This window comes from Triticum urartu, chromosome 4A, assembly GCF_056163025.1.
Source record: "Triticum urartu cultivar PI428250 chromosome 4A, HENAU_Tu73, whole genome shotgun sequence".
Taxonomy (NCBI): domain Eukaryota; kingdom Viridiplantae; phylum Streptophyta; class Magnoliopsida; order Poales; family Poaceae; genus Triticum; species Triticum urartu.
The window spans coordinates 390,818,489-390,828,971 of NC_141876.1; positions in this window are offsets into that span (position 1 = coordinate 390,818,489).

Consider the following 10,483-nt stretch of genomic DNA (forward strand, 5'->3'; position numbering starts at 1 on the left):
TCTCAGGAGTTGGTGGCGGCGCTTCCCACTCCCTGGGGCAGATCCGCCTTCCCGTCACCTTTGGCACGCACAACAACTACCGCACCGAGCTGGTTGACTTCGACATCGCCCGCATCGGCCTCCCGTACAATGCCATCCTCGGGTACCCAGCTCTGGCCCAGTTCATGGCAGCGACTCATCCAGCCTACAACCTTATGAAAATGCCTGGAAGCAAAGGTGTCCTCACCATCAAGGGGGACACCAAGGAGGCCATGACGACACTCAAACTTGCCTTCAGGACCATTGCGGCGGTGCAACCCATCGCCACCAGTGCCCCGAGGCAAAGGAGGCCGCGCCAACCAAGAAGAAGCAGTTCTTCACCCAAGACAAGGCAGAGACCAAGCAAGTGCCGGTCGACGAGGACAGCTCCTCAGGAGCCATCTTCACCATAGGTGCCGGCCTCAACCCCAGCCAAGAGGAAGCATTGGTGAAGTTCTTGCCCGCGAACAAGGATATATTCGCATGGGAGCCCAATCAGCTGGTGGGGGTCCTGAGAGAGGTGATTCAGCACCACTTAAGGGTGTGCCCCAATGTGCGCCCTGTGAAGCAGCGAGCAAGGCGGCAGTCCACGGAGAAGCAGGCCTTCATCGTCCAAGAGACCCGCAAGTTGGAGGCGGTAGGTGCCATTCGTGAGATGAGGTACCCCGAATGGCTGGCGAACCCACTCGTGGTGCCGAAGAAAGGCGGGAAGGAGCGAATGTGTGTTGACTTCACCAACCTCAACAAGGCGTGCCCTCAAGATCCATTCCCTCTCCCACGCATCGACCAGATCGTCGACTCCATCGCTGAGTGCGACCTACTGTGCTTCCTGGATGCATTCTCAGGGTATCACCAAATCAAGATGGCGGTGGAAGATGTAGAGAAGACAACCTTCCTGACCCCGTGTGGGGTGTACTGCTACACCTGTATGCCCTTCGGACTATGCAACGCGGGTGCGACCTTTCAGCGGCTGATTCACATCGCTCTAGGGCGGCAGCTCGGGAGGAACACGGAGGCCTACGTCGACAACATTGTGGTGAACTCTCTGGAGGCGAGAAACTTGATCCAAGACCATCGAGGGCATGAGCCTGCCGCAGACCCTCAAGGAAATGCAGAAGATGGCTGGTCGGGTGACTGCATTGGGGCGCTTCATCTCCAAGCTGGGAGAGCGCGCCTTACCCTTTTTCAAACTGATGAAGAAGAAGGGCCCGTCCGAGTGGATTCCGGAGGCCGACCGAGCCTTCCAAGACCTCAAGAGATACCTGACCAGCCCACCGGTGTTGGTGGCGCCACGGCCTCTGCAGTCTCTAGTACTTTATCTAGCCGCCACCGCATACTCCGCCAACGCTGCGCTAGTGGCGGTTTGGGAGGAGCTCCAGGCCAAGAGTGTGTCATGCCAAGCTACATCGCCAGCCAAGATGACGCAAGACCAGGAAGGCGCAGCAAGAGCCATAGAGGCAGCAACAGAAGACCAAACTCGGTAGGATGACACCGCAGGGATCCCCACAAGCGACCAGGCGCCAGGGGTCCCACCACCTCAGGAGGCACCCCATCTTGCACAAGACGCGAGCCTCACCAACACGTCGGTCCTCATCGAGCACCCGGTGTCCTGTGTCAGCACGGTGTTGCGGGACGTGAGGGCACGCTATCCCATGCCTTAGAAGCTCCTACTCATTCTCCTGGTGGCCTCGCGCAAGTTGCGGCACTACTTCCAGGGCCACCCCATCAAAGTCGTCTCAGCCTACCCGTTGGAGAGGGTGCTCAGGAGCCCCAACTCTGCCGGAAGGGTCGCCGAGTGGAACATCAAGCTGCAGGCATTCCAGTTGGAGTTCAGCACCACCAGGGTCATCAAGGGAGCCGCACTCGCTGACTTCGTGGCGGAATGGACGGATGCCCTGACGCTGGAAGTACGCGAGGACCGGTCCACCTCGCCAGGAAGTGAGGCACCCGACGGATGGGTCATGTATTTCGATGGTGCCTTCGCGCACCAGGGCGCGGGGGCTGGAGCATTACTCATCTCGCCCACGCAGGACAAGCTCTACTACGTTGTGCAGCTCTTCTTTCAGCAGGGTGAGAAGGTCTCCAACAACATCGCAGAATACGAAGGCCTCATAGATGGCCTGAAGGCTCGGCAGCCCTAGGGGTGAAGCGCCTCACCGTTAGGGGCGACTCACAGCTCCTCGTCAACTTCTCCAACAAAGTGTACGAGCCAAAGAACGAGCACATGGAGGCGTACCTCGCAGAAGTACATAAGATGGAAAAGCAATTTCTTGGCGTGGAGGTGCAACATGTGCCCCGTGGCACCAACAAGGAAGCCGACGACATCGCCAGGAGGGCATCCAAGCAGCAGACCCAAGAGCCTGGCGTCTTCGAGGAGCAGCTCTTCAAGTCGTCAGCGACGCCACCACTTTCAAGCACGGCACGGCCTCGGGAGGAGCTCCCGCAATCGCCTACCACGGGAGCCCCAGCTTGTGGCCCAACCTCAGGAGCTCGCTTGCTCTTGGCACTCGAGCCTCCAGAGGGATGTTGGACCAAGGAATTCAAGGAATATCTAATGCAAGGGGCACTACCGGGGAAGGAAGAGGACGCAGAGTGCGTGGCCCAGCAAGCCACGGCATACTGCATCCAGGACGATGAGTTGTACAGGAAGCGACCAAATGATGTTTCGTTGCGTTGCATTTCAGGGACCATGGGAAGGAGCTGCTGATTTACATACACGGCGGGGAATGCGGACACCACTTGTCGTCACGAACTCTCGTCGGCAAGGTGTTCTGCAGTGGATTCTACTGGCCAGTGGCGCTCAACAATGCAGCTGAGCTGGTGAAGTCCTGCGAAGCTTGCCAGTTCCACGCCAAGCAGATCCATCAGCCAGCTCAGGGCCTCTAGACTATAGCGCTCACATGGCCGTTCGCGGTCTGGGGGCTGGATATCTTGGGCCCATTCCCTCAAGCGCCAGGGGGCTACCGCTACCTCTACGTCGCCATCGACATGTTCACCATGTGGGCGGAAGTGGAAGCCATCCGCACCATCCCAGCTGGTTCCATGGTTAAGTTCATCAAGGGCCTCGTGAGCTGTTTCGGGGTCCCCAACCGCATCATCACCGACAATGGCTCACAGTTCACCAGTAACCTCTTCAAAACACGCTGTGCTAACCTTCGAACACAGATCTGCTACGCTTCGGTGGTGCACCCCAGGAGCAATGGCCAGGCTGAATGCACCAACGCAGAGGTCCTGAGAGGCCTCAAAACCAAGACCTTCAAGAAGAAGCTCGAGGCCTGCGGCAGGGGTTGGCACGACGAGCTCCAGTCTGTGTTGTGGTCCATCTGCACCACCGCCACTAAGCCGACGGGCAAGACACCTTCTTCCTTCTCTACGGAGCCAAAGTGGTCCTCCCTCACTAGGTCAAGCATCGCTCTGCACGGGTCCTGGCGTTTGATGAAATGCAGCAGGATGCCACGTGGGGGATGGACCTCGTACTGGGGGAGGAACGACGCCGCGAAGCTGCACTGAGGGTGGCAAGGTACCAGCAGGCGCTGCAGCGGTACCACTGCTGCAACATCCACTCCAGGACGCTCGAGGCAGGCGACCTCGTCCTGAGGCGGGTCCTCTCCAGGGAAGGGTTGCACAAGCCCTCACCCATGTGGGAGGGCCCGTTCAGGGTCGTCCATATCTTCAGGCCTGGCGCCGCACACCTGGAGACGCAGGACGGGGTGCCCATCCAGAAAGCCTGGAACATCCAGCACCTCCGGAAGTTCTACGCATGAAGCAAGTCCCAGCACCTGTGAAGCAAGGCCCAGGGCCTATGAAGCAAGGCCCAGTGCCTGTGAAGAAAGGCCCAGTGCCTGTGAAGAAGGCCCGGTGCCTATGAAGAATTGCCGCCCGTGACACTCTCACGTAATAATGAGTGGGGTTGTACATGCCCCGGAGTCTCAGGAATGCCGCCCTCAGGCCTCGGGGGCTCCCTCCCACGCCTAGTGGCAGCACTTAGCTCCGCGCTGGTGAGAAGACATCAAAGACTAGACTAGGTGCCGGACGCGGCTTTTCATTTGCTTTCTGTAGTTGGCTCGTCTTCTCTTAATCGTAGTTTGCTTCTGGTGTTCCTTGTTGATTTGGTTCTGTCGCCTCTTGCCGCCTTTTCTGAATCCAGTTCGCTTGTGTTCTCTCTTTCGCATACCTCGCGAGGGGGCTAGGCGGGCGCCTTTGCGAGGGTTTCTTCCTCCTGTGTTGGTCCTTCTCTCTGCCTTCGGCTTGTTTTCTCGCGAGCACCCTCGTTCGAGCCCACCAACCGACACATCTCTCCTAATACATGCCCCTCGGGTACCGTGATATGAAGCGCTGGGTCGAGGCTTGGGTGAACAATAAGTCTCCTAGCGAGCTTCCTAACAATTATTTTGCAGTTCCTGAGCAACCACTAAGACAAGACGGGCACGAGGAAACAAGTGCCTCGTGAAGAAGAGGCTGCCCCAAACGCGTCAAGCTAAGTTATATCCGCACAAAATAAGGACACAACACAGAAATAACAAGCATAGCGTAATGATTGAGGAACCATAGTTCGATACACGCCCCTCCGGGCCCATACTGGTTTCATTTTGATGCATGAAAGAAAAGAGGAGCAAAACAAAAGCGGTGTTGCAGCGAACCATGGGGGCAGGCCTCTAGCAACGTCCCGAGCTTAGCCGGATCCCTCCTCGTGCTTCACGGAGGCGCGGCGATGAGACGACCCGCTACCACTTTCGAAGCGAGCGCGGCGGCCTGGCGGCTGGCGGGCTCGCCCTCATCGCGGCCGTCGCCAAGACCGAGCACCTCCTCGTCGTCGTTCGTCTCGGGGCAGCACCCGGCGCGGCGACCATCTTCCCCAAACACCCTCACGTAGAGGGTTGCAACACCGTCATACTTGAAATGGAGGGTGCACCACCTGCCCAGGCCACATGGGCGGGCGAACGTCTACCAACCGTGGGCCAGAGCTATGTTGCCCGCGGCGGAGACTTCAACCGCGACCTAGGAAGCCCTGCTGCAGTAGCCGTCCGCCTGCAGCCAGAGCCCGCCTGGACCAGAGGCCAGCAGCTCGTCGATGAAGAAGCGTGGATGCTGAAGCCAGTTGCTGGGCGGATCCTCCGACCAGACAATGAACTCCGGCAGCACCTCTGCCGCGTGGAAGCGTGGCCGGGGAGGCCGCGCAACCACGACACATCTCACCTCATAGACGGGGCTGCCGCGACCGGAGCGACCCCCACCATGCCCAGCGGCACCTCCCCAGGAGTGGGGGGGCACGGCGGGAGTCGTGGTGTGCTTGCGGGGGCGGCCGCGGCCCCACTTGGGTGCCGGGGAGTTGGACCCCTCGCGAGGGGGCCTTTCCTTTCTCTGCGGCGGAGAACCTATTCGACGGCGCCATTGGAGTTGGTGGTGGAGCAGAGGAGGAAGAAGCAAGTGGAATGGGAAGAAGTGGGCGCCGGAGGCTCCGCCCCCTTCCTCATTTATAGCAGGAGAAGGCCAACCAGCGCCCCCCACGATCACAGGTAATGATGGTTTTCCTTGCATGTCGCATGGGACTTGTCAAGTCAGGTAGTTGCCGAGGCAGCGTGGGGAAGCGGAGATGCCCACGTCCAGTCAAGCGCCACGTGTCAACCGAGGCCGCGGGCTTTTGGGGCCCGCGGTGCTCTGCGCTTGATCTTTGGCTTCGCCTCGATGCCAAGCCCGAGCGCACCTTGGGCCTGGGGACTACTGTCGGTGTTCTGGGAACGGGGGTCCCCAGACTTGCCTGCCTGCGGCCCACGGCATGGCTGGGCTGGCAGGTCTGTACGGCCCACCTTGATCGACAAGGCACTCAAGACCCTCGCGAGGAGCCATGCCTCGCGAGGCGGACGACACAAGACCTCCTCAGGAGCGGCCTCGCCAGGCAGGCTCATGAGGGGCGGAGATATCAAGGCAAGGCAAACCTCGCGAGGTCCTCGTGACGTGAGCCATGACGATCGAGACCAGGCGGGCGCCAGCGCGCAGTGTCCTTACTTCCTCTTTGGTGCCAAGGGGGCAAGCGCAGGCGCGGAGTACCGAGGCATCAAGCAAAGGTTTCCATGTTTGTGCAATGAGACCAAGACCCGAAGGACGGCAAGACGGAGGTCACCATGGATCCCAAGACGGCATCATCACCAGAGCCTTCTACAGGCAAAGACCACCTTTTGTCAGGATAGCTTGTACTAGCTATCCCCTTTCGAATCGGCCGTTGTCGCGTGGTAGGTGTGACATATGCCAACGGGTGGCTTATCATTGTGGGAGCCAGTAAGACGTCGCCGGTGCCTGGAAGCGGGATGAGGCGAAGACATGCACGCCGGCGAATCTTACCCAGCTTCGGGGCTCTCCGTGGAGATAACACCCCTACTGCTGCTCTGTGGGGTCTCCGCATGATCGCTAGATGAACAAGTAGCTACACGATGCTCCTTGAGCTGTTTTGTGAGGAGAAGAAGTAGAGCACGGCTAGCCCTCCTCCCCTCTCTATGTGGTGTCTAGAACTAGCTTGGATCAACCCTTTGCATGGGTGTCCCGAGGGCTTTATATCGGCCTACCCCCCGGGGGTACAATGGTAATCCGGCTGGGCGTGGGGCCCAACCATCTGTGTCTACACTCGCCGGCTTCTGCGCCGGCTGCTGGGGCCCACCGGCTGGTGGGTCCCGCCGGCTGCCGGCTCCTTGGTCGACAGGCAGGCCCCATTGTCATGGGCCTTGTCGGCGGCTGGTTACTGTTACTCAATCCTGGTGACGAGGGCTTCGCCGAGTTGGGCATGGCTACAATGCCGCCGTCCGGTGGGTGATCATTGTAGCCTTACCGCGTCTTGTCTCCTTAATGGGGCGTCTCCTTCGAGGGAGGTGGCAAGCCGGCTGTGGGGAGCCGGCTCTGTCTTGGGCCGACCGGGGGAGGCCTGGCCGCCTTCGGGTGTCTCTCTGCCTGAAGGGGCCCACCGCCCGTGGGCCGCACTGGCAGCCCGTCATGGATGACATCAGGGTCAACATGGCAACAGTGCCGCGCCGGATGGGTCATGGTCACCCGTACGGCGCACTGTGCCAGGCGTGCTCCGGGATTCGGGGGTGGCAGGCTTTACTGTGGCCATGCCCCGTCACATCGCCGTTATGTGGATGCTGACTTCGAGGGAACGATCTTGACCACTTTGTGGGAGCCGGCTTCTTGGAGTCGGCCTTCTCGTGGCCGGCTTCTCGGAGTCGGCCCTCCCGCGGCTTTCTTCATGAGGGCTAAAGTTGGGTCGCCTTCCGATAGCCGGCCTGGGAGGCAGCCGGCAAGGGGAAGGCAGCCCCACGTCTTGGATTCTTGAGGGCCGGATTGGCTTGTAATTTTTTCAGAAGGGCCAGGGGGAGCCGGCTAGGCTACCCGTGGTCATTTACTCCGACAGTAGTCCCCGAAGCTGATCGATCTTCGAGGCTGACAAAGGGACGAGAAGCTTGGTCAGCTTCCTATCCTGAGGGGCCGGCTTTGCTTGTGCGTGCCGCCTTCGGAAAGCCCTGTTCCTCATAGGCGGGAACGTGGGTTGGCCTCCGAGCTGACCGCGCGCCTTCACGCGGGCCACGTGGCAAGGAAATCATGTCAACGCACGCGCGCGACAGGACGCCGCCGTAGGCCTGGGCCCGCCACTCACAGGCCTCGGCCCGAGTGCGGATCTTCTGCGGCCCACACGGACCGCTCGCCTTCCCGCGGCGGTTTTATTACGTCATCAGGGCATAGTAATCGCGGGACGTGGGGGAGTGGGCGCAGTTGATCCCCACGTTCCCCCACACCACGCCTCCTCGGCTCCGCCGCGCGGTCTATAAGTAGGGGGAGGAGGGGAAGCGGCAGAGGCTCGCACGCTCTCCCTCGCTCCGCCCCTTCTCACCTTCCTTCTGCTTCCTTCAGCCACCGCAGCAACCCATTGCCGTGCCGTTCCGCCGCCGGACCTCTCAGCTCCCTCGGTCCCGCCGTAGCGGGGTCGTGCACGTCTCCGCCGTCGCATCATCTTGCTCCGCGCCGTGTCGCTCCCATGGCGCTGTCGAGCTCGTGGAATGGCTCCAACGTCCACGAGGACCACATCGAGTTCCTCCGCCGGACGCGGTGCCTGCCAGGCGAGAACTTCGTGCGGGTTCATCAAGCGCCGGCGAGGGAGATTTCGCCGGCACCAGAGGAGGGCGAGTGGGTGATCTTCCGCTCGCACTGCCTGCGCGGCTTCGGCCTCCCGGCGAGCGGATTCCTTCGAGCCTTCCTTGAATTCTACCACCTCCTGCCGCATCACGTCACGCCTAAGATGGTGATGCTGCTGTCGGCTTTCATCACCCTGTGCGATGGCTTTCTTGGGGTCCTCCCCACGCTCGAGCTCTGGGGGGAATTCTTCCAGAGCAAGCTCGGCACCATCGTCACGGGCGTGCCCGCCCCCTGCGGAGCCTTCATTGCCATGAGGCGGGCGAGCGAGAACAATCCGTTCCCGCCCATCCCGCTGATCCAGTCGGTGAAGCTCTGGCAGAAGTCCTACTTTTACGTGAGGAACGTCGCCCCGCAAGGCGACTACGTCAACCTGCCGGCTTACGTAGCCGGCCCGCCGGCTGGGAGGCAACCTTCGTGGAGCTACCGGGCCAGGTCGCTGTCTCAGGCCGGGAACGCAGCCGTCTCCCGGCTCCGGGTGATGATCCAGTCGGAGGGCCTGACTGGAGTCGACTTGGTGGCCGCCTTCGTGGAGCGCCGGGTACTTCCGCTCCAAGGCCGGCCTCACATGATTTGCCAGATGAGCGGCCGCTTCGACCCATGCCGGCTAAGCACCAGGGAGATGCCTCATGCAGAGGTGTCTTACATGGAGAACTACATCTCCAACTGCAAGCTCGCCGAGGACTGGCGATACGGCAAGGAGCCGTATTCTCGCGCCAATCCTCCGCCTGCCGTAAGTTTTTCTTCTTTTCTTCCTTTTTGTAGCTGGCCTCATGATAGCCGACCTTTGATCAGTTGGTTTGCCTTTAGCAGAACCCTCTTCTTCTGCCGACAGCCGGGGCCGCAGGGGTAGAGCGCCAACTCCTCCCCGACCGCACGGTGGACGATGCCTACGATCTGGACCTGGGAGCGGCCGCCATGGAATATGCCATCATGGGGGAAGGCGACAGGGCCGGAGGCGCCGGGCTCGGGTCCGGCTTTGAGGACTGGCCGGACGACGACGAGGTCAAAGCCGCCCCGCACCGCCAGCCGGCGCTTGATCATCAAGGAACGGGCCCGTCTGCCGCGCCGGCTGCCCGTGGCGGCGTGCAGAAGCGCGGGGCCGCGTCGACCTTCTTCGGCAGCCGGCCGAAGAAATCCAAGGTTTCTACGGCGGCGACCAAGCGGGATGAGGCGGCCGTGAAGGCGGCCCGCTTCCGCAAGGCGGTGAAACAGCCGCAGGCGATCTCGGCGTAAGTCGTTGAACGTCATGTGTATATATATTTTTTGTTGTCCTTTTCGATTGAAGCTCTTCTAAACCTTGCTTTGCTTGCCGGGCAGGGCACCGCTTTCCCTTGAGCGGGGTCCTAGCGGCTCCGTAGTCGGGCCGACTGGAGGGTCTTTAGGCTCCCGCCGCGTGGATCCCCGCGCCAACCTTAGGGAGGCCACGGAGCGGAACGCACGGGAGGCGCGGAAGGAGCGGGAGGCGGCGGAGCGAAGGACCGCCCAGGCGGTGAAGGAGCAGGCCGACGTGGCGGCCAAGGCCCGAGCGGAGGTGGCAGCCGCGGAGACGGAGGCACAGGCCTCGCAGAACCAGCCTCCGCTGCTCGTCGTTCCCCTCCGCGTCGTGGCCCCCGACATCCCCGTGCCCCCGTCGGAGGAGGTTGACCAAGACCCGCCAGTGATGGAGAGGAGGGAGGACCACGTGATCTTCGCGGAGGGGACGCCGCAGGCGACGTCGACTGGAGCGGGCCAAAGCGGCCAATCAGCTGCGGCGTCAGAGCAGCCGGCCGGGGGCAAGCCGGAGGCAGGGGCCGGCCTCGAGGTGCAGCCGGCATTGCGCCGGCGCGCAGGGGGAGGCACCTCTGCACCGGAGTCGCACCGAGCCGCGGGCGCCAGCCAGACGGCGGAGGCCTTGGAAGCGGCCAGCGTCAGCACGTCCGAGTGGACTCCCAGCGGGGGGACGGGCGAGCTGAACACGGCGGCCCAGGAGGTTCGGAACCGGCTTCAAGCCCAGGCCGCCTCGCTGCAGCGATACACCCAAGAGTTCCTCGCGACGCGGGCCGTCATCCGGGTGAGTCTTCTGGCCTTGGTTGTTTTGCTCTTTTTGATTTCTTTCGTGGGGGCGTGTAGTCCCCGAGTTCCGAGTTGGCTGCTGCGCAGGCGGCTTGGAACTTACTAGGTCCTGACAACTGTCTTATTCTCGCCTCTTGTCTGATCTTCCAGGAGTATCATAACCTCCGCGCTGCTGCCTTCAACTCCCAGGCTCAGGAGCTGGGCCGGAGAACCGAAGACCTGACCAGCAGCCAGT